The sequence below is a fragment of the Rhopalosiphum padi genome, chromosome 2 (genome assembly GCF_020882245.1).
Source record: "Rhopalosiphum padi isolate XX-2018 chromosome 2, ASM2088224v1, whole genome shotgun sequence".
Taxonomy (NCBI): Eukaryota; Metazoa; Arthropoda; class Insecta; order Hemiptera; family Aphididae; genus Rhopalosiphum; species Rhopalosiphum padi.
In genome coordinates this window covers 57,788,677-57,815,357 of record NC_083598.1, presented here as the reverse complement: position 1 = coordinate 57,815,357, position 26,681 = coordinate 57,788,677, and the positions used below count along the sequence as shown (strand labels likewise).

Below are 26,681 nucleotides of genomic sequence, written 5' to 3'. Positions count from 1 at the left end.
TATATTATATATAACTTAAACGCACGCGGGTTGTCCAGGTGATAATTTAATTTCGACATGTGTCTTTGTGCGATAAACACTGGACGTGTGCGTGTATCTGTGGACACGGCAGCAGTAGCACACATACACAGACACACACAGACACACACACACACACACACTCACACTTACACATAATATATATTATATTCATGCTTCACAGATTCGTTTAATGCCATTATTATCGTCTCATGCATTAGGTACATAAACGTGCGTATATAGTATATCAATATAAATATATATATTATAATATAGGTATACTTACGACTGTCGAACGACGCGATCCGTTATACTTTAACGTGTATTTTTGTTGAACTATTGAATGGAATAATCTGTTATATTAAAAAATCGATATAATAATAATAATAATAATATGCATGTACTGAGTATTCAACGCAACTCTGCAGACATCGGAAGACGTGTCGAGTCCATAAGTAAACAAAATAGGTGTAAGTTAGAAAATGCTTAAATAATTTATGTCACACAGATCCACTGAGGCTTGCGCTCTCATCAACTCGTATACTAATTATATACACGCATTAATAATAATATAATAATTTATTGGCGATTTAAAAGTGCATTTAAGTAAAAACTACAAAAAAATATTAACAATTATACTCCAAATTTACTAATTTAATAGACTATTAAAAGTCTATTATAATAGACTTACTTGATTTCGACATTCGGATAGGAGGAATCTCCGTGTTTTTTCCTGCTGTATATTTCTAGTATGTTTGTTTAAAATTAAATAAATTCAATTTATATGTAAAATAAAATAAATTTCCATGAAATATTTGTTGTACAGAGAGAACAAAATTTACTATTTGGATTCATATCCAATTTTGAAAGACGTTTTAAGCTGGAAAACTAGTAAAGTGAGAAAGTCGTTATCATCATCAGAGTTCAAATATCGTTATTAACGATGTAAGTAAATCTGCGCGTGTTCGCGAAAAACATTCTGCCGTACGCACTATCATCAATTTACACAGTCTATGTATATATATATACACAAGTAATAATTTAGAGTTAGTAGTATACGTATAATATTTTGTATTTATAACATTCCACGCTGAAGCTAAGAATACCGCTGGAACGCTAAATTTTTATATTAATTATATATCGGCATAGACTGTTTGTTTTGTAACCATACGTCTATTATTTTTATTTATATTTATATATATATATATATATAATTTAATACGTATATAATAGAGACGAATATATGTATTTTAGAAGAAGGAAAAATTAATAAGACCTAACGATGTAGATAATAATATAAAAAAAAAAAAAAAACGGCTGTGGTAAGAATGAAAAATCATTAACTCGGTTGACGCGGATGAGTCGATAATTGATAATAATATAATAATACACAACTACGATGTGTTGGGTGGGGGAAGGGCGGTAACGAGAAAAAAAAACGTATCACGACGGTGTTTGTAAAATATTGTTTCGACCAGAAGAAAACTCGCACTCATTAACGGTATTTATCATTATGTATATATATTATACATATATATATATATACATGTATTGAAACTAGGAAGATTTATTCGTGGACCGTGCGCCGATTAGTGGAAAAAGTTTTTATTCAAATTGACAGCTAGTGTGTTAAATTTGCGCGATATTATTCATCGTCGGGCACTTGGGAAATACATACACATGTTTATCGTGTAATGTATACCATTATATATCATTATTGTAGATGCGTTGTGGCATTGCGTTCGGCGCAGGTTCGAGCTCCGTGCATGCGTGAGCTCGGGGCGCGGGTTAACGGACTCATCGGAAACGGAACGAGCGCGCTTATTACTAGACGCGTACCTTTCTGTGCGTTGTGTGCGCGTGTGTGTGACGTCCGAATCTGCAGTAGGTCCGTGCACCGACGACGGTGAAACAGCAATAATTCAAAAACCATAAAGGTGTACATAATAATAACATTATTATTATTATTATTATTGTTGTTGTCGTTATCATTTCTAAATCGAATATTATATACCTACGAGTTTGTAAAAAATCGATAAACAAAAAAAATCTTCATGCGTCTGATGCGAACTATATGACGTACACCATCGTGTTATATCATATTGTGTAGCATATGGCTTGGGTTCAACCATATTTGAAAAAATTCTCCGCTCACGCCCATTCGTCTGTCTATATTACATTTTTAGATCTATTTATACACATGATAGATGTGTGTACCTATATTACACTTCTGTACATATTATAATATTATTATGTTTGTGCGCGTGGTATATACACTTGGCATGATTGTATTGTTGTCGGGTTTCTTTTCGCGTCATTCCAGCAAATTAAAATCGAATTTTCTTCGATTATCACTGCACAGTTTTTTTTCATTTTCATTCGATTTTCATAATATATTCTATACGATATCATTAAATTCGTAGAATCACCGCAAGTTTAATTTAACTTCCTGTGTTTTTTTCTCATTCTGTTGTATGTATATCTACTGCTTTCGCTGCAGTCAATTTTAGTTAGTTTAGTTTTTTTTCGTGTTTTATTGCTTTCCTAGGTATAATGAAAAACCGGTAGCGCGCACCTCTCGTTTTTTTCTCTCGGGCATTTTGGATTAGTGTGCTGATGCATATTTCACAGCGTCATCTCAGCTCTGGTTTTTATTTTCCTCTTCATTTGTCGTCGACCGGTAATCTTCATCTCTCTCTCTGTCTCTCTCTAACTCTTTTTTTTTTGTTTTTAATATCAGTGTACAGTATATAAACGCAAATATAGCGGTCGGTTGTATAACAAATATTATATCAGCGTATACCGACAGTTTAATGGAGATGACTACGAATACGAAGCAAATAAACAAATGGTTCGAAAACAATTGATGAAAAGACACTGTTCGTCGCTTATTTTATCTCCTACACTCGTCGGTTTGAGCCAACGAGGTATCCATAAGATTTAGTTGATGATGAGGTATTTAGTATTATATATCATATTATAAATACCCCTCATTATAGCAGAGGAGGTGACATATATTTTTATTGTTCCATTTTCCATCGAGAAATTTGCGTTTCATTGTTTGAATGAGCTCGTTGACATTGCTACGAGATTTAACCAAGAATTTTTGATATCCCCTGGCTGCAGCGTCTGTTATATTTTTTAGCTAGGCTTTGATTTTAATCAATGCCTGTCATTTTTTTATTTCGGATTTTTTCCTCGTTTCTACCACCGCCGGAAGTACTCGCATCATATATAATACATATTATTATATCCGTATGCTTGCAGTAGGTATAGTGGGTATAACCTCTCTGTAGTTTTCGATGACCTGTAATTCGATTTTCTATCGTCCTTAAGATGTTCACTCAGCCACGGTTTTGCGAACGTTTATTATATATTATATCGCCCGCGCGCGTTTGTGTTTCCGAGTCATGGTCATTAAAATGCTTGAACATTGTGACGGCGCGCGGCATGGATGTGATGCAGCAGCGCGGCGGCGGCAGTATGTTTGTGGCTAATCCTCTTCTCCGTCACAATATATCAGCGTCAGTTTTATTCTGTCTAAATATGTATACACAAACATACAAATATATACAGAATCATTTGTAAATATGTGTCATCGTATAGGCAATTTGGAAAATTGGTCTTTTTGGTAACCGCGAGGAGTTTGTTCAACTCTTTCTATTCTTATACGGAATTTATAAAACAGCTATTAGTATTGACGAAATAAGTATAAATTAAAGTTCATAAAAATAATAAAGGAACTTAAAAGTATTTTTTATTACATTATGTTATAATAGCTGCGTAGGTATATAGATTTTCAAGCTGAACGTTTAGTTCTAAAAATCGGGAAAATTTTCGTTCAAATTCAGTAAAAAAAAAAATAATAATCTTGCAGTGTTGCGATCTTACGACGACAGAGAAAACTGAAAACCAAATTAAGGTTGTTATAAATTATTACTTATACTATATAAATATTTTAAGGTTATAATAAATTATAAGGAAGACGAAGACCTATTCAATTATTGTACTCTTGTTGTATAATAACTAGTTATCTGAACAAATCTGTAGGAAATATACACATTTATAGCTGTATATGCACACGTTGCGATGTCGGGTGGAACGGGATCTACTTCCGCAGAGTACCTACTGCAAGATAAAATGCAATTGTACCTATGACCAGATTATAAGCACGAGGACACGGACTTCTTGCTCTATGACTTTATAACATTAAGTTATATTAAATTATATTATACGCTTGAATGGTTAATTTGTAAGACATTGTGTAAATCGTAAAACGATATTATATATGTATATTATAATATTGCTATTGAATAACGACGCTGCACATTAAAAGTGGATTTTAATTATTCGTTCATTGAATCATCTCGACGAAGCCGGTTTACGAGCACATCGTCGCCGTCCACAACAGACTTACATATTATTATAGAGGTACACGAGTTGTACTCGACGGTTAGGTTGTGTTGTCTTGACGAGATATACGGTTTATATCTAAGCAGTGTTTTGCGCGTACTATGTATATGTACGCGATGCATTCAATTGCTATACATAATGTAATATAATATATATAAATTAAATAATATACACGTGTTTTTAATGTCATATTGTACATTACATTAATCATCATTTTTTATGTTTTATTTAATGTCCAAAAGTATTTTAACTAATGCAAAATTGTAGGTATCATCAGAATTCCGATCGATTTTCATCAAGCCTTTTCAGCCGCTGTTTTTACGGTTTATCGCGCGAACGCGCGCGTGAATTTGATTTCGCGTAATTTATTATTCGCATACTTCGCTACTATTAATCATACAAAATAAGTAACTTCGAAACAAGTCATTATTATATACTATTTCGCACGAATTTGCGGAAACAAATATTTAAACCTTTCAGCGTATAGCGATTTTAAAGTTATACTCGAGCATTATAAAAGTTATACCGTCCAAATAAAATACAAGCACGCACATGCGTACACACACACACACACACACACATAGACACATAAACTTATACATACAGTATAGGGGGCGGAGGTTAAAACTTATCACGTCGGGTGGTAAAAGTTTTCCCGTACACAATGTCTCCCGTCGACGAGCTCGTGTTTTAGTCGCTCGCGTTTATAATCGCGTTGCAAAACTTTTCCTGGCCTGGCCGAGTCGAACGTGCGGTTTAATAAATACGACTTAAACAATGTTACTGTTGCGCTGTGTATATACGCTCGACGGGTTGATGACGATTGGAGTTTATTAATTAAAAATAAAACTAAGACTATATAATAGATACATATATGAATGGCGCGATTTGCGGACCGGCAAATCTTCACCCCCGCCGCCGTCACACTTATACTAGGTACTCGTGTACAAGATATGATGGTATCATTAAATAGGTATTTGTGTGTGTGTGTGTGTTTTTTAGACGCTTTTTGCCCGGCGGTAATTTTTTCCCCTATTTATTATTTTTTTTTTTTGCATCGTCGTGTCGGTCAACGGTTCCTCGGCGGGTCGTGGTTGTCGTCGCTTTATAACAATATATCTATATATACGAGTCGAAATCACGTGTCCTACTTGTGTACGCACGTCCCAAATGCCGCCATTGCCTCTTCCACCGCTGCCGCATTGTTGTGTTGTAATTACCGTTTATATATTTTATATACACTCGATGGTTGTCGTAGTCGTCGCCAGTATGGAACCTTCGTCGTATAATATATCGTCACGACCGTGACCCTTTGCCGTTGCCGAAGAGTGTGTGTACGCGCGTGTATGTAGGTTTTCTCAAAACGAAAGAATGGTAGAAATAAATAAATAAAGGCAGTCGTCGTGCTACAAACTCTTCCGGGGGCATACCCCTCAACCCATCCCCCAGTGTTATTATTCGTGTATATGTGCGCCTATTTATGCGGATAATATAAATCTATTATTATAAATACGCGTCTGCCCTCGTGTGCGAGTGTGTGTGTCCCGGCTATACATATTCTCTATAAATTATTTGGTCTCCGTATTGCAACGTTCAATATACATGCGATTGAATGCATTTATAAAAAATAATAATGCGATATTCGTATATATACGTATATAATCATAATATTATTTATACACAGAGACGGTACAGTTGTATGTATGTAGAGAATTAAACTGAATTCTCGATCAACGCGCGAGCACGCAGAGTATGATGATAGTAATGAGGAGGGAATGTCACCACTTTTATTGTCGTTTGTCTTATCTACCGAATACACTTCTCTAACTATTTGACGTTCAAAGTTCATTATATATACATATATTAGCGCCCAAAAAAATCCAACTGAAAAATATCCGTCATTAAGTACGCAACAATGAAAAAAAAAAATATCACAATTTGAGTTTTTCATATCGTCTACGGATTTGTATTATTATATCGCGTCCGTACGCAAAACGGTTAAAAAAAAAAAAACTAAAAATTCCAACTCTCGGTTACTCTCGCGAGCATCAATAGTGCCATATACGTATAGAAACTGCACGCGCCCGCGGTGTGTCTTAAGAGAACGGAGACGTATAAATTATTTATTATTAATACCTAGGTTTGTCTCTATTTTTTTTTTCGACCATATAAAAATATACGATAACAGCGTGCGTGTATGTATACATTGTTGTTGTCGTTACTGGCCGCGTTTCGTATTAGGTATAATATACACTGCGTGCATTATATACGTATACTATATGATGTACCTACCGATGATACACGGCGTATATTATTATTATTATTATTTATATTCTTTCCGTTGTTTTTTTTCATCCCGTCTAATAATACCCCCTCCCACACGCGGGCACCGCGAAAGAAACGCCGTGATGTGGTACAGATACACGCGGTGTATATAATACAGGTATATATTGTCTTCTGTGTAATATATAAGAAAAAAAATCGATTTCCACCGGAGAGCTGTCATCACCATATTTGATCTAAACTGCGGCGCGCGTAAACTCATGTGGGAACTCAGCAGCAGCAGCAGCGTCGCACAACGACGACCATAAACACGCCTTTAATTGCGCTTACGTGTTTAATGCGTTCCGATCTGATATTGAGCGAGCGCGCGCGAGCGTATTGCAAAGAGAGGATAAGCCTCGTGGAAAATAAAAAAAATATATATAATAAACGTCGTATGTAAGAGTCGGAGAATGAGAAAAAAATACGTACATATAATACCGTATAGCGCGTTTTAGCGAACGACTATTATATTCGTACACGACGACGATAGACCGTGTCGTCGTCTTCGTATGGTATTTATGCGAATTTTCGATATCGTCCGAGTTCGTGCTCCCGTATAAAATATCTTCAGCCATATGTGCGCGTATGAGTAATCGCGAAACGAGAGAAACGGTACTTAAAGAGCGGCGGCGGTGTTGTGTACTTTAATCTCGCATTATACTATAGCCAAAGCTGCGGACACTTGCACAGCACCTTTGGCCGCAGCGCAAATCTATAATGTATAAATATGTATACGGTCATCTGCGACGTATATTATAATAGCGTAAAGGAAAACAGCAGCAACGGACACAGTAAAGGACACTGCAGTTTCATGACCACCGGCGGCGACGGCGGCAATGTCGTCTACAAATATAATGTATATTATACAAATATGGTAGTGGTATATTGGTCGCCCGGTATAAACCATATATTTATATGCGTACGTGGCGTGTACGTTACCCGTTCGCGCCTTCTCCGTGTACAGTCGTGTGTAGTGTATAGGTACCTATCCATGTACAATATAATATACATAAAACGTACGTGTAATGCACCTATATCGATCCGGAGTTTTTTTTCCCGAACGTTTTTCGCCCAGTTTTTATTTGTCGCGGTCGTATAAATTATGTAAATCGATTATCGCTAGACCCCTCAAGCCATCTGAGTGCGCACGACCGGTCAACCCTTCGGCGAAGTGGATGCAGTGTACTTACATTCACTTATGATTAAAATGTCTAGATGTGCCTACTATGTATGCTTACTCAAGTGCAGGTCGACCCGGAGGAGAATTGTAGTCCAGAAAAGTGTCTGCTATAAATATACTATATATATATATACATATCGCCGTTTTCGCTGTATAATTATTTTCGCACTTATCGTACTCTACGATTCGTTTAAAAACATTTTATATAAAAATTTTAGTAATTCTTATTTAGTAACAATTTATTTTAATTATATATTAAATAAATTAATAAACTATAGAGGTCTGGTCCGTCATCGCGCACTCTTTCCACCTTCCTCTTCGTCTCAATTATGTACGCCTGCGAATCGGCCGGATGCCGCCTGAATTGACATTTTTCCTTTTTTATATCCTGATAATGGCTTGTAAAAAGTACGAGTAAATATTGATTATTGTGGTTTTTAAAGGTTAAAATTAAATAAATACAATGATAGCGTTTTACATAATATTATTTATATGTAATATGTATCACATTCGCACAATCGAACACTATAATATGAATAACAGCTAATGCCTACTTATAAGCAATAAACTAAACAATATCTTATCAAATTTAAAATTTAAAAACTTAATTATAGATTTTTACTATTGAGTTTACGAAAATATTCATAAAATATAATATTGTTTTAAATGTATGCCATTTTACTTATTTTGCCATATTATATACATAATACAGTAGGACGGTATATAATGCATTATAAATCTTTTATACTTTGCTCCACAAAAATGCATTTAAAATTTTAACCATCATATTACTGTATTATTTTTATTATTTAATTTATCTCTAAATCTTCTAAGATTAACTAAAATTTTATAAACTGATGTTTTGTGCAATGCAATTAATAAATATTATGTTTTATTTATACGTTATCTTCTGAACCAAACATCATGCAATTGGGCATCTCCGGTACGCGCTACAGTAGCAGCTCATATACATTTTTAAATCAGTGCATTCATAAATGTTGGCGCTTATATATATATATACATATATTATTTATTATTTTTGTCGTTGTATATTGTTACTCCGCAGAGCGAGGATTTAATAAATTGAATATTTTTGAAGAAAAAAAAATCACATTTCATGGTTATTTTAAACTCTGCCGGTTGCGTCTACTATAGATCTGGTCATCATATCGCAGCAGCTGCCTGCGATGATTGGCCGTGACGGTCAGGCGCGCGTTTTTAACAGTAAATGTATAATTTGATTTGCCCGTGAACACCACAGCGGCGCGATAGTGGGATGCATGCGTTTCGGGGCAAAGAATCCGTGTATAATATAATTTCGTTTTGCTCGCATCTCGATATCGACGGTGACGTGAGAAACGCGAATTCGTCTTCGCTGCAACGAGCGCACTCCGTATAGTCGGTCGACATATAATAATAATAATAATAATATTGTGCCACTCGGCGACCACCGCGGGAAGTCGCCCGTATCGGGATGTAAACCCGCGCGCGCGCGCGATTTATAATACATCACGACACCAGACGACGAATGGATATTATATGCGCGCCGCATTAAATTATATCTACAACGTATATTATATATATAATATTTGTATGGTATTGAACTTATTTCACATATATGTTTATATAAACAGTGTACCTACGATACCTATACCTACGTCGTCGTTATATAGTTAGTTTTATCATCGTGAACATGTTCGGTCGTACGTGGTCTATAGTAATCCGGATATACGTAACAAACTATATATTATTGTATATTACGTATATAAATGTACGACTATTGTTAAAATCAACACGCGTGTTGCTCAGTTAACACCCAAGAATTACGAGACCAAATAATAAACCGAGCGTACTAGCAGTCTCGCGTCGTCAGAAGACATTATGGTCGTGCCGCCGATTGTGTAATGAAAACAGAGTTTTATAAATAATAATGAAAAATACATACTGACGGTGATAGATATAAAAGCTTGGGCGGGGACTGTTATTCTCTTCCGCATGGAAAAACCGATAAGCATCACTTAACTTTTTCTGATAATTTTAAGTTATGAAGCGATTCCTGTTCCGAATCTTTTTTAAAATGAGATATATATTTGTTAAACAGCGATATATTTTATGTATTATGACATGTATAGTTACTATAGATCTAAAACTACATAATAATAATATATATAATACGTATTCACGTGTCTTACCGAGTAAAGATTAATGAGCGGGACTGTGGCTCAATATTTTGCGGGGTACTTCTGCGTCGTTTCACTGTTAGATCATCTAAACATCATCAAATACTTAAAACGATAGTCATCTGAATTTGTATATACTGAAATACTCCAAATAACATTTTATTTTGAATCAAGAAATTAAAAATGTATTGTCACTAAGAAAAAAGAAAGTAAAACACACAAATAAATATAGTGAATTATAATTTGTAAGTGCTATTTTTTTTAATTTTTTTTTAATTGTATTCGGACGAATTAAAATCACGTAAAAAATATATTTTTATAAACGTCAATAGTCTTTGAAATAATAAGTGTTCTTCGGTAAATGAATCACCCGGTAGGAAAATAAATATATTTATCTATATTATAGTGATCCCTGACTAGACAGCTCTTTTTTACTGTGTGAATTAATAGTGATGCTCGTACGTGGATTTATTTTATTTTCAAACGTACGCATATAGTATATCGTTTATATAAAAGAAATAGTTACTTTTTATATTATATTATATGATTATAATATATTACTAAGTATTTATTCACGCAAGATTTGGCTCAATAACCGAGTGACGGGTACATCGAACCCATGAAATCTATTCAATAGTTTTGGAGGATTTTCTAATTGGTCAACGTCAAGTTGATTCCCGACAAAACCGTTGTATACGAATCAAATTATTATGGCTAAGTATAATATCATAACAAAATATCGTTAAGTATATAATTAAATTATCATTTGTTGGTTTTATACTTTTTGTTGTCCCCTTATCTTTGTATTTGTCAAAAAAAAAAAGTTTCCTTTATCTGCCCCGAAAACTATGATTGCATTTTAAAGGATTCGCAACGATAATGTTGCTTTCACAACTGTTTTAGTTTGTTATAAACTATTATTATAACTATTTACCAAATCAAATGGTATAAATACTATTTAATATAAACATCGGTGTATTTATCTATTAAAGTTATTAGAAAACCCAACCCGGAATATTTATGGCATCTAGTATAATGTTCAAATAATTCATAGACGCGGATGGAGATTATTAGAATAAATTATATAACATTATTATTGGAAAAGAGGATAAAACCGCGAGCATCGGTATTGTTCTGGAGGTTTATTAATCAGCTCGTGGACTAACAGTCCCGCGGAGACTTAGCGGAACTAAGTAGTATTTGGCCACGCATAATACGCCCTGCAGTGTTAAGGCATGGTCGGAAATGGTATACAAACTTTGCGAAATGTTGGTTAACAGGAAACTCTGCCAGTCATTATATAGGTATCCGACAAAATAATATCATCAGATATACCGCTTCGGGACTAAAATATAGATAGTACATAATATAATATTCATCGTCCATAAGATAGTATCTGATTCGGTCAGCAATATGCGAATTTTCGACCGTTATACGATATAATAGTAGTTACTCACTCACATATTTATGCCGCAATATTACTTGTGTTAAGTTTTATCGTAATAACGACTTGTTCGCTATTGATACTTTATATTTTCATTAACGATTTACGATTTATTTTTTTTTGCCAGTACACGATTGTCACACGAATTATAATAATAATTATAATACGTTCATATGCCACGGTTACGTCATTTTCAGCGCGTTTTAGTCGTATAGTATAATATAATAAAAGTATAAAAAAAATTGTTTATAATGACGTTCATTAAGGACAAATATATCATAACGACCATAATTTAAAAAAAAGGTAGTATAAATCAGTAGATGCAAAACATTTTATTAGATTTTAATCACAAGATGTGAACTTTAATTATCTATATTTAAAAAAAAAATAATTTGTTTTTAATTATTTCCATTTTTTCAAAAGTCATTTTTGTACTTATAATATTAATAACCCAATTTGACACTGATTGTTAAATATTTAGCCTCAGGTATTTTAAAATGTATTCTTATCATAACTCATAATCCGTCGATAATCTGACTATGTATGTAAACGGTTATTACTCATTATAGATACAATATTTTGTCTAAATTCATAAAAAAATAAACATGATTATATTCGTATAGTAATATAGTATCATAACAACCTATATAAAGCATATAACACATAAGACAAGAACATAATCTAGACCTTAAATTGTAGATCATTAAACCCGATATGTCACTACAACCGATGCCATTAAAACGATTTATATCTGAATACTAGCTATATAGTGTTAACCCAATTTATATTATTATACACTCCGTGTTTGTTTTATAAATATTTTCATATAATTTAAATTAATTTCATAACGGTTCGATAGATTATAACTACGGGGTGACGATATTATCAGGAAACGGGCGTTTATGTACTATGCTTTGAGTATTATTATTATATGCAATTTTAAGTAAAATATCAAACAGCAAAATTAGATAAAAAATGTTTTTTAATTTATTTTTTTTTATCACATTAATATTTTATGATTTGGAAATTTTTCTGCAGGAATTCCTATTATACTTACCTGTTTTTATATATAAATATCGTTTTATCAAAATACTTTTCATATTATATTTAATGAAATCATGATCTTATATCACTATTTTGAAACCTAATGTTATTTCATTTTTATCTTGATGAGAAATTAATAAGTATATTCTCATTATTCAGTCTAAGTAATTTTTAATTTATTTTTGTATATTATATCTGCAATGCTTGTTATTTAGTAGTTCTTTTATTGTCTGTTTCATATAAATCGAGGGTTTTTGTTGTCATCACAGTCACGACAAACGTTTTATATTATTTTATAATCGGTAGTTATATATATACATGTGTGTGTTTGTGTGTTTACATAATATTATGAATATTACCTATATTTTTATAATTGATAAAATTATTTATTTTCAGTATTTTTATAGACCTTCAAACGTCAGTCATACCATTTATCAATCGACCTTTGTTCATTGAAATTTTTGCAATTTTTATTGCGTATTTCACGATAATTAAGGTCTAATAATTATTTAATATAAGATTTGTACACATTTTAAAATTGCTACAAAACATTAATTTCTGGTTAGAATTAATGAGAAAAATTGTTAAAATGACGTTTTCTTGAAATAAAAATAACTTGTCGTAATCAAACTCGTGGGCGGAAGGAAAATTCGATAACAATTATTCAATTAAAATCTCCGCAGAAAAAAAGCGTTCGCCGATGTAACAAATGTTAAGCTTATAATATAATAATAAATAATATTATTATAATAATAATTATTATTATATAATATTATAATATTATGCAGATATTATTATTCTCATTGATTGGATTGGTCATTGGTTTAATTGGTTATTAAACCGACGGCCGAGTCACAACGCATTAGTTTTTGACAACGAAACGAAAATAATACAAAAAAAAAAAACCTCAATGTATTATATATACCTATGCATGTGTACACTGTCATAGTGTAAGTATATATTTTATGCGCGTGTATATATATGATTGACGTATCTACCTATAGAATTTTCATCTGTCGAAAGGTAAAATAAAATTTGAAGACATTTAACGTAGAATTTTGTTTTCTTTTGTTGAAAACGGTATGGACGATGTGGAACAATTGTAAAAAGTAACACGCGCGTCACATACCTATATATATATTACGCACACTTACATTTATATGTCCGTTCCATTTCAGTGTATATATGCGGGTATATGTATGTATATTCTCTATTCATCGAGTGGTTAGTGTGCAGAAAAAAATATCATGTCCATTGTGAAATGCTCCTAGAAGATGATATTACTATATTTATATACTTCATACAAAGGTCGTGTATTTCTATATATGTGTGATTGACAATTTATCTAAATGAAACGCAAGCGATTCGTTTTTAAATTTTTTTTTTTCGTTAACCTTATTAAAAAAATAAAAACGAACAAGCTAAAATGATAATAGTAAGGAAACCTAAGAGAAATTTGTTTTATCCTTTAATATATATTTAACTTAAACAAAATTTTTGTTTTATGAATCAGTTTTTTACATGTTACTCAAGTGTCCACAATATTTTCATTGATTATTAATTACCTTTTATTTTTATTAAAAAATAAAAATTTGTTTTGCCCCATTTGAGCCCCATTGTTTGGTAAACCGATGTAATCGGTTGGATAAAATTATGGGGTAAATTATATAATACCGATTGTTATAACGCGACTTTTTATAATAATTCGAGGCAAAATTGTTATTAAAAGATTACAGTGTGACTTGATAATGACTGAAAAACGTTTTGCCAGGCTACTCTATTCTACTCACCTCTTCACTATGTAATTATAATGTTGCAGTGGAAGTGTTGGAACATACGTTTATGATTACACTGTAACTATACTTTCATTCAAACGTTTATTATATGATATATTATGCATTAAATATATATTAATTAATACAATTATACCTGTATTATAATATTATGTTTATTCATGGATACTGAATTTACTTTATATACAAATCATATTGGCATTTCAAATTGATCTGCGACACGAACACCAAATTTGGTTCAAGCATGTTTTGTCCTATAGTGCGTTTTTTTGCATGTATATTAAAAATGCTAATATGATGCAATTGATACACTAATACTATCTTTACCTACAATTTGTGTATACATATAAATGTCTTGTAATCGTTAGTAAGTTACAGTGTTACACTAAAAATTATAAATAATAATAACTTTCAATTATGAAATTGTTATTCAGATTACAAAAAATAATATCGTTTAATGAATTTAAAAAAAATATTTATTTTTTATTGGTGCGCATACTTAGCTATTTTTGGCTTGGGCATTTGCATCATATTAAATTTTTAGTACACATAACTCCGGTTGCATTGAGAAACGGATTTACGAGCTATTGCGCTGTACATATCGTTATAATAGTTATAATAAATGACACAATGTCGGTTGAAAAGCCGCTGCCGCGTTGGACTCGTGCCAGAAAACCGTACAATAATAGAGTAGATTTTCGTAGGCGTGTGTGTGTGTTCAACAAAAGTTCGGGATGATATTATTATTATATCAACGCGGTCCGTAATACATACTATTATGTAATTTGTAATAATTATTACGCGTTTTTAATATAGTAATTTGAAACATTTCAACCGGATGACCTTAGGTTAAAATGGAACCAAAAAATATTTTTTATCCACAAGAGTTACGCTAAATGTTAAAGCATTAATCAACCGAATTCATACGGATACATTTTGTAAGGCCATGAAGTGCACGGGATAGCTAATACATTTTATAAATTGCAACACACATTATTAGTTTTATTATTACCAGAATGTATCAATAATTTACCCCTACTCTTTTTAAGAAACTTTGACGAGTAAACTTTTTTTTATATCAATGATTGACTGGCTTACAGTTCTATTGAAAAATTCTGCTTTTATTCTATATAAAAACAAATAATGAAGAGCCAACGACAAAATATAATGGTCATTTAAACTGTTTAAACATTTTTAAAAAAAGTCATACTTTTTTAACCTTAAATTACTGTAAGTTTGTTACTTTTTTATATTCTTGAAGTAATAAATATTAGCTCTCCATTTTATCATAGTTACGCTCGAAAAAGATATAAAGCTAAATTTGTAAGTAAATGTGAGTTGATTGTCTAGCATAATTTTAGTGGGAAGAGCAGAGAATTGTTTAGTTAGCTCCCAGTTAATTTGGTCCATAGCTTGAAACCGACAAACTTACAAACTTCGAAAACCCAATAAAAATTAATTGTACATTTATCTCCAATATCACTAACCATTTATTCGGTGTGATTTGGATTAAGTGAAAGAGAGGTATGCACAGGCATGTCAATATTATCGCATGTGTTCTATTGAAAATGTGGTATTAGTTTATATTTCATCGCGGTAGCGCTACCAGTGATTTGTATACCTAGGTACAATATTATTTTATATCCGGTTGTGGAAAACGACCGACGAGTTATACAGATATTCTGGCTGTCGTACATCATTCCTCGTCGCAAAAATAATAATATAACACAAAATATGTATTTCGTTTTATTTTTAAGTCACTGGAGCCATCTATATGATTTCGTCAGGTACCCGTATAATAGTCGTATATTATTATTATATACGTTTTGTATATGGTTCGTGACAGTATTTTTACACATAAATATAATAAATATATATATTGCATGGGATGAGAAAGGAAACGTTGCGTCGGTACAGAGATATGTATAGGAATGTCGAGCGGAACAATAGTAGGTACGTCGTAGTCTGTATGTACGACCGCGTGTGTATATGTGTATACATACATAGACATCGTATAGTAATATAAATTACACGATACATAATAATTAAGAAATACGAGAAAAACGGAAAGACAAAATTGTGTCAAACTCGCGATGGATGAGAATTACAGTGAAAACGCGAGAAAAAAAAAACTACAAACGAGTATACAACAATATTATTTTATAGGCATTATATATTATTCGCATACGACGGGTACGCGTCGCAAATTACTTTTTTACCAACACAGATATATATATATATATATTGTATTATGAGGATACGACAACAGTATAATATAGTATGTACCTACGCGTATAATTATAATTGACGTGAAACTACATATCGTATATAATGCACATAATAATATTACACACGTGTATATTATTGTGTATAGCGTTCATTTCGATGGTCGTTGGCGAATATCGAAGAACAATATAATTGAACAATTTTTAATAGTTTTTCGCATCGTCGGGAATTTGCTGTCACTAATGTTGTTATCACTTGTCAGCATATGTGTTGCAGTCCATCATCTGAAACACCACGAAACTCGTTGATTCAACGTAGTGGTGGTATAATATAATTACAATAAAATCGTTTTAATTTTTTTTTAAATATTCATCATTGTCTTGACCATTCTATATAATCGATCGCGGAAACTGTCATATGATGTGTAGCAACAAGCGGGTATAAAAAATTACGTTAAAATGTTGAAACCGGTGAAGTGTATATGTATACGGTATATTTTATTGTGTTACCGATAACAACGAGAAAAAAATGGAAAAAAGAAAATAATCGAATACAATATAATATATATTAATAGGTTTTAATTTTATTACGTAGTTAGAATCCTTTGAATAAAATATATTATAGAGTAGGTTACTGGACATTGAAGCGTAGGTACCTATATAACGGAATAGTCAACCAACTTCTATTGTTCGGCCTGAAAAAAAATTGTAATCGGTTTTTAACTATTTTTGGGATTTAATTAAGAGAGCTCTAAATATTGTAGTGATATCATACACCGTATATAGTATATATATGTACGATTCAGGTACGTGTTATTTGATAGAAAAGCTGATGTCTATCAATTAATGTTTACCTCGTTTAATTGCATTTTTTTTTTTTTTTTTGTAATATCAGCTTATACTAAATTATAATAATATATCATTATAATATGCTTATTCGATGTCCTAAATATCGTTATTGTAATTGGTGGGAGCCAATCCAAAAAACATTGAAATATATTTTTATGTAACCCTGCATGCCCCGTATAAAATGCATATTAAGGTCCGTTTAGTGTACACATCTCCGCAAAAAAATCGATTAACCGGCCGATGAGATCTCAGCGGTTTCAGATAATATTGTCGTAGAATTAAGGAAACTCGCGTTTCAGGCGCGACGGTACATCGCGATTGAGATGATAATAATAGTATACCTATATATTAGATAGGCGTACATAAAAAATGTGTATACGCGCCAGTGACCTTTTTACGATGGGCGCGGGCGAGCGTGTGCTCGACGACATCGCGTTGATGGCGGCCATCCACGAGGCCCAAATCGTCGTCGCCGTCGTCTTTGACGGTCAGTTTACCTAATTACGTTTCCGAAACACGCGCGGCGGTGGCCTCGTCAACGACCTCAACGGTGAGCGCGCGCGCGATAGTTCGACTAATAGACCACCAACGCCATATCGCCTGCGCGACGATGATAACTATCGGGTATTTATACCATCATCGTCGATCAACAGTCTTAGCCCGAGACGCCTGTGGCGCGAGATCGACGGATCTCTTTGCCGTATATAGACCTATACACTGAAATCGGGACGTGTCAATATTTTTAAGCGAAAATCTGGCCGAACCACGCTGTGCTGTTCAACTGTGCACGGTTGAATTTCCGGCGAGACAGATATTATATATACATTAAACCGTCTACCGTTGCAGACGAGTGGACGGATGGTGTTCGAATTTCGAAAAGACGACTCGCGTCATAAAACTTGGATTTTTAAACGGCACTATAATATACAATATACATGCATTCACAATCACTGCTGCAGAGCTGCAGTTTTTTTTCCCGTTCCTGTCGCTGGACGTTTTGTACATTTAAATAATAGTGTTGGTATAAATATACCGTTGTTGTTGGTAAAAAATAAAATAAAAAACGAAATCGAATAAAAAAAAACGACCACCGGACCTTGGATATTGCTGGACGATTGAGCGCACAACGGGAGGCGAGAAAACAATTAAAACCATTTTGTCGGTTATTAAATGTTTTCCGCGAGAGTATAATATTATTGTCTGGGAGCGTCGCGGCGGGGTACGTGCCTGAGATCTTATCAGCAAACGGCATTCGCTGTCTTTATGAAAAAAAAAAAATCGTAATTAAAAACGAAAATACCTAGAACTAAGTAGTTGTATTATGGTATACGTGTTGGCAACGCGCCGTTATATAATTGACCGATAAAATGAGATGTAACTTTTTTTCCCGCGTCAACAGTCGTCGGAGACTTTAACGCCTTTTTTATTTTTTTTTTTATTTTGGTATCTCGAGAATTGCTGTTGGCTACCGCGCCCCATTACGCCTACACCTAAACGGCCAACGTTTATACTAGTATAAGTACATTATACAATTGTATTACTTGCATAGCTTGCTAAGACAGTAACGCATAACACGGACGCTTATTACGTGTACGCTGTGAGACCGACAACGTCGTCTCCCAAAATATGCTCATCAAACTTAAACCCCAAAACTATACGTCTACACCACTTTTTGATTTTACGTCTGATTTCGGCGTACGGATACGCATGACGTTATAAAGTGTAATCTAAATTTTATTTATTTGACTTGGATTTTTTGAGTGAACATTTCGATGGCGTGTAATTACCGACCTATTACGCAGCTATACCAAGATGAGTTTCGATTCTCGGAGACTCAATCAGCTATCGAACTCATGATTCTCTCGTCATCAAACGACCGTCGGCGGTAAATACCTCATCGATTGCGCTCGCGCCACCGGAATGCTGTTCGACCATCTACAGCTATAAGAATACCGGCAAAAATAAAAACGTTACATCGTGATACTGCCTGCGTGTAAATGTACATATATATATTGCAAAAAAAAAAATAATAATAATAAAAATTGCAATCAAACTCGGACGAACAAATAGGATCTTACAACTCCTCTCCGTGCCCATGCGCATCGTCTTTTTTTATCCTGAGTTGATTTTCATGCGTCCTTCGGGCGATCGATGATCGATCGTTCGATTTGCAGCCATTACTTATACAGCAATTTGTTTCGTGTCACCGTTGCGCGTGTCGTCTTCGTCGTCGTCGTCGGATAAGACGTTTACAAGAAAGAATTATATTATTATAATTAGACATATAATATAGTTTATACTTATACATAATTACCGGTGAAGATAAATTTAGTGATTATTATTTCTTTTTGTTTCTATACATCTTTCTTTAGTCATGACTTTACCACCGGACATCCATATTTTTCTCGTCTGTCGCTATATTGCACGTATATGAATTACTACACATAATAATAATAAATATAATATCGTTTGTTCTTTAAATTATCCTGTTTTACGCGGCCACCGTCCCGCGGACAGTTGCAGTCTACACTCATCTATAAACATTATATATGTATAGATATATATAGGCGGGTTATTCATATTATTGCGGTTTGTCGGTCGAAAGTGAAAAAAAAAACGATGATCGATGTACACAGGTATACATATACGTACACCGTCTAGCGCATCACATTGCTGTGCACTTTCCACTGAATAATAATATAATGATACGTATAATAATAAGAATATTTTTTCGTACGCACTACAATACAAAATCTCGCTGCGTGCGGCGTGCTGCGATCTTCGCGTTTTCGTTATATTGTCGTCGTGGCGCGCTTATCGCCTTTAAATTTTTATCATCTCGGACGAGCGCGTGGAAATTGTTTTGTTTTCGCACGCTCTAAGACAAAAATAAAGTACCTACATATATGCTGAACCTCTGCAGCACGATCGTCCTGTGCCGACGGCCTGCCATTGTGCGTGTACCGTTATCCCACGTCGCCTGCCCTATAGGTACTGCTGTAATGATAACCGCCGCCTATTATTTTATTTGCTTTTTATTGCGTTTAAGTGTTATTAAATTTCCACGCGATAATCGTACGCAGGACTTACACGGTTATTGCTATTATTTTTTATTATTTTTATTATTATTATGATACGCACCTCCTGCGCGGGTCTGGCATCGGGACTGCAATCGGTCGACAGAATCTTTCGGATTCGTGTGCGCTATCCGATTCGATCGACTCGCCGGTCGGTTGTTCGTTTCGGCCGAAGGGTGTAGAAATTAAAACCAATCACTTAAACCCTCGCGGTCTACAATATATCATAATACGAATATTTATTCGTGAGTTATATCTTGCAATACCTACAAATATACGTATAATAATATATACATATTTATGTGTCTATTTTTATTTCTGCTACATTATTTTGTCGTGTTGCATAGACCATATTATCGCTAAACATTTAATGAATTAATTGTGAACTTCATATGTTATTTTTTTCTCTAAAACGTGTTTTAATGGCTAACAGTTGGTTTATTATACATGGTAATAAATATTTTATAGATTTTTTTCCTTGGCATTCTTTCTTCATATCGATTTAAGATGCATTTGTTATATTATTATTCTAATTGTTTTCAATTGGGCTAACACGTCTTCCCACATTTTTAGATATATAATGATGAATGTGTATACTATATATATATAGTACACATCATATAGATAGGTACTCAAACTATCGTACGTAATACATATTGAAATTGAATTAGTTTAATGTCTTGTTTACATGCATTCATATTGGTGCATATAATATCGTACAGACCATTTCAAGACCATTCAAATACGTATATATGAATTATGCGATGAAAACGTTCCGGTTTTCTCTTACTCTGTGTGTAAGAAAAACGAAATCTAATACAATAACAATAATACAACACGCCCATGTATGTATATATTATATTATATATCAATATGTGTTATTGTTCGTCACACTTATTAGCATACGACTTTTCAATTATTATTCTCCGCGTACACAATCCTTTCGTTGTGCACTGGTTATGTGCAAACAAAAATGTATTTTCTACGGGTCACCCCCATATGGCGTGCACTATATTATATTATTATTTTATTATAATATATATATATATGTGCGCGCGTGTGTGCGTACTACAGACGTCGCCGCCGCGTACTACTATTGCAGGACGTCGATAAAAGCCAGTTTGTCGATGTATACCGCGCCCGAGGGCATGCTGTGATATACATTTGTGTACACGCTCATTAGTGTCATGGATACATAGATTTCGTTTTTCATTCGACGAAAAAAAAACAATAAGCGATACTTTGTGCATATATATATTATATAACGACAATCGTCTCAACAGCAGTTGTCCGGCATCCTATTGGTGCCTTTCGATATTGTATATGCATAGTCGTCACTGCTGTCATAGCTATAATATATACATTCAAATAATATACCGAGTGTTTTTTTTTAACAGTAAACACTAAACACTCATTTCCTGAAAAAGTATTATAAAATATAATACAGTTTTCGATTTTGAAAAAAATTATAATTCTTATTAATACCAATTTCCTAAATAAATTTATTTTTTATTTTTGATTAATAACATATTACATAATATACATTTTGAAATATATATTATGAAAGCCTAACTTTCGTCACTCGTAGTTTGTTGGTATAACGTATTTTAAGTTTTAATTAGCAAAGTAGCGGATCAACATTTTACGGGTCACCACTATACTCAGCTTATTTAGTCCTTAATTAATCCTTTGAAGTTATTCTTTTAAATATAAATTTATAGAATAATATTCTACTTTAGGTCATGAAATTAAAAGTATTTATTCAAAAAAGTATATAGCCTTTATTATTTTACAAATAACGATAAAAATAATAGAAAATATAAGTTTTTCCAAAAATGTTGTTTTGAAGATTTTGTGCCGTCTGACTAATATAGGGTTATTATAATCATACGTGCAGTACAATATTACCTGATTATACTTCATAAAATAATTATTATGTAACGACTAATGTTGGAATAATGCAATTTAAAAAACAAATCATTTTGACAGTTGAAATTATTTTTCAGCTTCACCGTGTGTAAAGTGTATATTGTAAAAAAAAATATGTATAAAAACAAAACTTATAATATATTGCATTATTACTTTACCATGCGATTATGGTTATTACTGCAATTGAAGATTACGCGCACGCGTAAATAGCTAATTGCGATTTGTTAATTACACACATATATGCTTAAACCTAGGCGGTACCTTCGTAAATAGACTGACCGAGAACGATAAAATAGGTTTTTACATGTCATATTATATGTTATTTTATTAATAATATATTCACTTATATTAGACTAGTCATTTCTATTATATTTTTTTTACATTGTATTTTATGATTTCCTGAATATAAATACAATAAAAATAGATCACTTCTCATCGAATGAATGCCAGGATGATTCCAGTTTCGTATAAATAAAGTTTGAAATTAGTAAATAAGACCTACCTATTAGTTTTCCTTTAAAAAAAAAATGGTAATAAAGTGGATACCGGTCGGCTTTACATTAGGTACCTATTGAGTGAAACTTATTATTATTGAGTAAATCAATATAATGGATTTTAATAAATTTGAATTCAATGATAATAACCCATTAATATTTATATATATATATATACGTCAAAAACGATTTTGAACCAAAACTGTCTAAATTTTAGATTTACGTAACAATTTCTGTTTTTTCTCAATTTTTTGTTTATTTTTCCCAATTATAAAAGACTAAAATACTGGGAATTTTGAATTTTTATCTCTCCGAAGTAGGTACTAATTAGATCCATTTGCTATCCAAAATCACTATCAAAGTGAAAATTGAAACATTTTATCGACTATTCATCGCTATGCTAGAAATTTAAAAATATATATATAATAATTTACTTGTATGATTTTTCGTGAAATACACACGCCTAGGTATTATAATAATTAATATTAATTCTGTTAATGTATAATTTATATTTTATTTATTTGTCATTTCTTATTCTTAATTTTGTAGTTCTGTCCTTCCGGTTCTGAAATTCTATAATGCAATTTGACAATGACGATATATGATTCGTCCTCCGGAGACACTTACGATATTTGTTAATAGATATGTACTTGACAAAATAAATTTTAATTGTATAAAAGTCATAAGTTATAACATACAAACTCATAATCTATTGAGTTCAGTATCCTATTATTCTACAGTAAAATGTAGTGTAACGTGTGGAGTAGTAGTGGTATACGTATGCATGTAAATGTAAAATAATACCTTCGACACTGATTTTTTGTTCATTTTTCCGTGTGCCCGCCAGTCCGACTGAATTTTGCAATAAAAAAAAGGTAAAAAAATCTGACGTTAAAAACTACGACTCATTGTTCCATTTGCTCAGTGTGGTATTTATATTATATGTAGGTAAGTTACATACTCGAGTGTGTTGACGGCATGTGTGTGTGTGTGTGTGTGTGTGTATATACTTCTCATGCAGCCGTGTAAACATTGCTGCAAGTAAAGAATATAATATATATAGTACATATACGTACAATTGTTGAGAGTCTGAATATTATACCTTCGTAGATTTTGAGGATAAAGAGTTAACCGTATACGATGCCAGAATAACGAGCAGTGACTGAACATAATTCTGACGGGGGAAAAATAAAATAAAATGTAGGCAAACGACGACCGCGTGTGTGCCATATGTGACGGCGAGTGTTTCGGATCGTAAATATACAGCGAACCGTTCCGCGCAGGCAAAACGGATATCTGCCGCGGAAATCATGCGCTGCACTTTTTATTGATCTCTCGGCGGGGTAGTGTATATAATAGCAATACAATGATAATAATATACTCGATTCGATTGAGCGGCGCCGGTCTTTACGTACTATCGTTCGGTTAGTCGCGGATCCGGGCTGGCTATACGCTGTCGCTGTTGGCATCGTCATATATAACGATATGTGCTGGCAGGATGACTTCCGCGAAGTCGGGTCTTAATATAATTCGAATGGCCGACGACGATGCGGCGGCGTTACGTCGTCCCGCAGAATGTCGTTTCTCGACGATCAATGCGCACGGCGCAGGATGTTTGTAATAATAATAATAATAATGTTTACACGTCGAGAACAGCGTAGTAATATAGTTGTTATCATATTAATCTATTATCTATCGGCGTTTGACGTATATCCAAATCCGGAATCCGGATTTTTGTTTCGTAATCGCGTAATACGAACACGCATTTTGTTGGCACATGATTACGAAATCCAAAACGAAAACTACGAGATAGAGGACGTGGCACCGGTCATGCAGTTGATTGATAACACGCGGGCCGACCCTTCGTGACAGCGGTACGGCGAATCTCGCGCGTCTTTGTAATATAATATAATATATTATATAGTACCGTATACCAAATATGGAGTAAATAATAATAATAATGATACATACGAAACCTTGTGCGGTCATACTCCGTCGAAAGTTATTTTTATTCTAGTGGCAGTGGATATATGGTTCACATTGTTCGCCTATACTTAATCCTATACTTAATTATTATTTATACATCATAATATGTATATGCGTGTAGTAGTAGTTGAGTGCAGAACGAGCTGTATTTGTTTTCTTTAACAGGACTGGCCCGCGGCGACGGTGATGGCAGAGTCCGGTGCGCTCTTTGACCCACCCCCCCACAGCCGTTCCATCACTCTCGTCGTTGACCGAAGCTGCCGATCTCATCCATCATTGGCGGTCGCGGCGGCAGATGAACGAAGTCGACGAGTCGCCTCATCGCATATATATTAGGAACTCTTCTCCGCGCAACATAATATATTATATATTATGTCCGGTGGCGGCGCCCGACCGCAGAAACGCCTAAAAACCGCGGCCGTCGGTAGCCGCGAATCGCGCAATTACGTCCTAATGACGTGATTCCGTCTAATTATAGCCCACACGTATATACACATCATGCACGCACAGAAATGTACAGAGTGCAGCTCCGTGATCGACCGTGTGCTCGACGACCTTGAACCGGAAAAACGCTGCAGTGTAGGGGCGAGGTTGCGAAGAGCAGAATAATATTCCACCGTAACTCTATTTCCCCCCGCCCGACGCCCATCCTGGACTCGGTCTCTTTGGACGCGTTCGCCGGTAATGATCGTCGTACAGACCGGAGACCGTGTAATGTTATCGTCATTATAATATATTATATTATTGAGATTCACTTACAGCTGGGCGGCGCCCTCGGTCGAATTTTTTTCCGCAATCGTCCCCTCGGGCGACGCGAAGGTCGTGGTCCATTTCCCGCCGATCTACATTATATCGATACCGGTTTACGTCGTCGTCGCGTGTTTTACGGTTTGGGACTTTGTCGTTGCTGCACATATACGGGGAAGCGTTGTTCCGGTGTATAATACTGTAATAGTGTGTATACCGTGTGCGAGTGGATATTACGACGACGACTGCAGCAGCCGTATTATTACTATACCTGCCTATAAATTATAATATTATGTACCGACGTCATTTGCATTCGTAAACATCAACTTCCGACGACGTCTGCTGCCGCGTATGTATGCGCGTGTAGAACGCGCATGCCTGATCGCTGTTTATTATAACGATAAAGAAGAAAAAATAAAAAATAATCTTCGTCGTCACTATTCTCGTATAAAACGTATACGGTAAAAACGTCGTGATGGGATTAAGCGCAGCCCATATACCTACATATATACGTTATACTGCCATGTCAAATCGGCTCGCTTCGACGACGGAAAATGTGCAGCGGTCGCGTTTAGATGTTAATCCGCCGCCCGGTGAGAGGATATATTTTATTTATATATATTATGTATATACATGTGTACGCGTATAAAATCGCATTCTTCGGTCACTTCGCAAGACCCGCGCCGACTGCTGCAGCAGGATGCAATGATGTAGGTCCTCGCGTGTTCGAACGTGATTGATTTCGCCCCGTTCTCATATACGTCTCATGTGTGTACTACGTAGGTAGGTACATGTGTGACGAGACGTCGGACGACGGTTTATGATGATAAACGTCTTGCGATAACAACTGTCGGGAAATTATGTCCACCGTCGCGATGAATTATTATGTCCACTCGTGTATTATTGTCGCAGTTGTTTCAACTCGAAAAAAAAACCCACTTTTAAAATGCGCGACTGTGTGACATTCTGTCGTGTGC

The 26,681-nt window shown here is 34.0% G+C and overlaps 1 protein-coding gene and 1 long non-coding RNA gene across 2 annotated transcripts in view; one reads left to right on the top strand and one right to left on the bottom strand.

Moving 5' to 3' along the window:
• Nucleotides 1-26,681, top strand: part of LOC132923415 (autophagy-related protein 16-1) — a 154,966-nt gene that overhangs the window by 57,107 nt on the left and 71,178 nt on the right. The gene's annotated exons all lie outside the window — the stretch shown is intronic.
• Nucleotides 16,583-26,681, bottom strand: part of LOC132923416 (uncharacterized) — a 38,198-nt gene continuing 28,099 nt past the window's right edge. The window contains exon 3 of the long non-coding RNA XR_009661172.1: nt 16,583-16,907. This is a non-coding gene — a long non-coding RNA (uncharacterized LOC132923416). The remainder of the gene's footprint in view (nt 16,908-26,681) is intronic.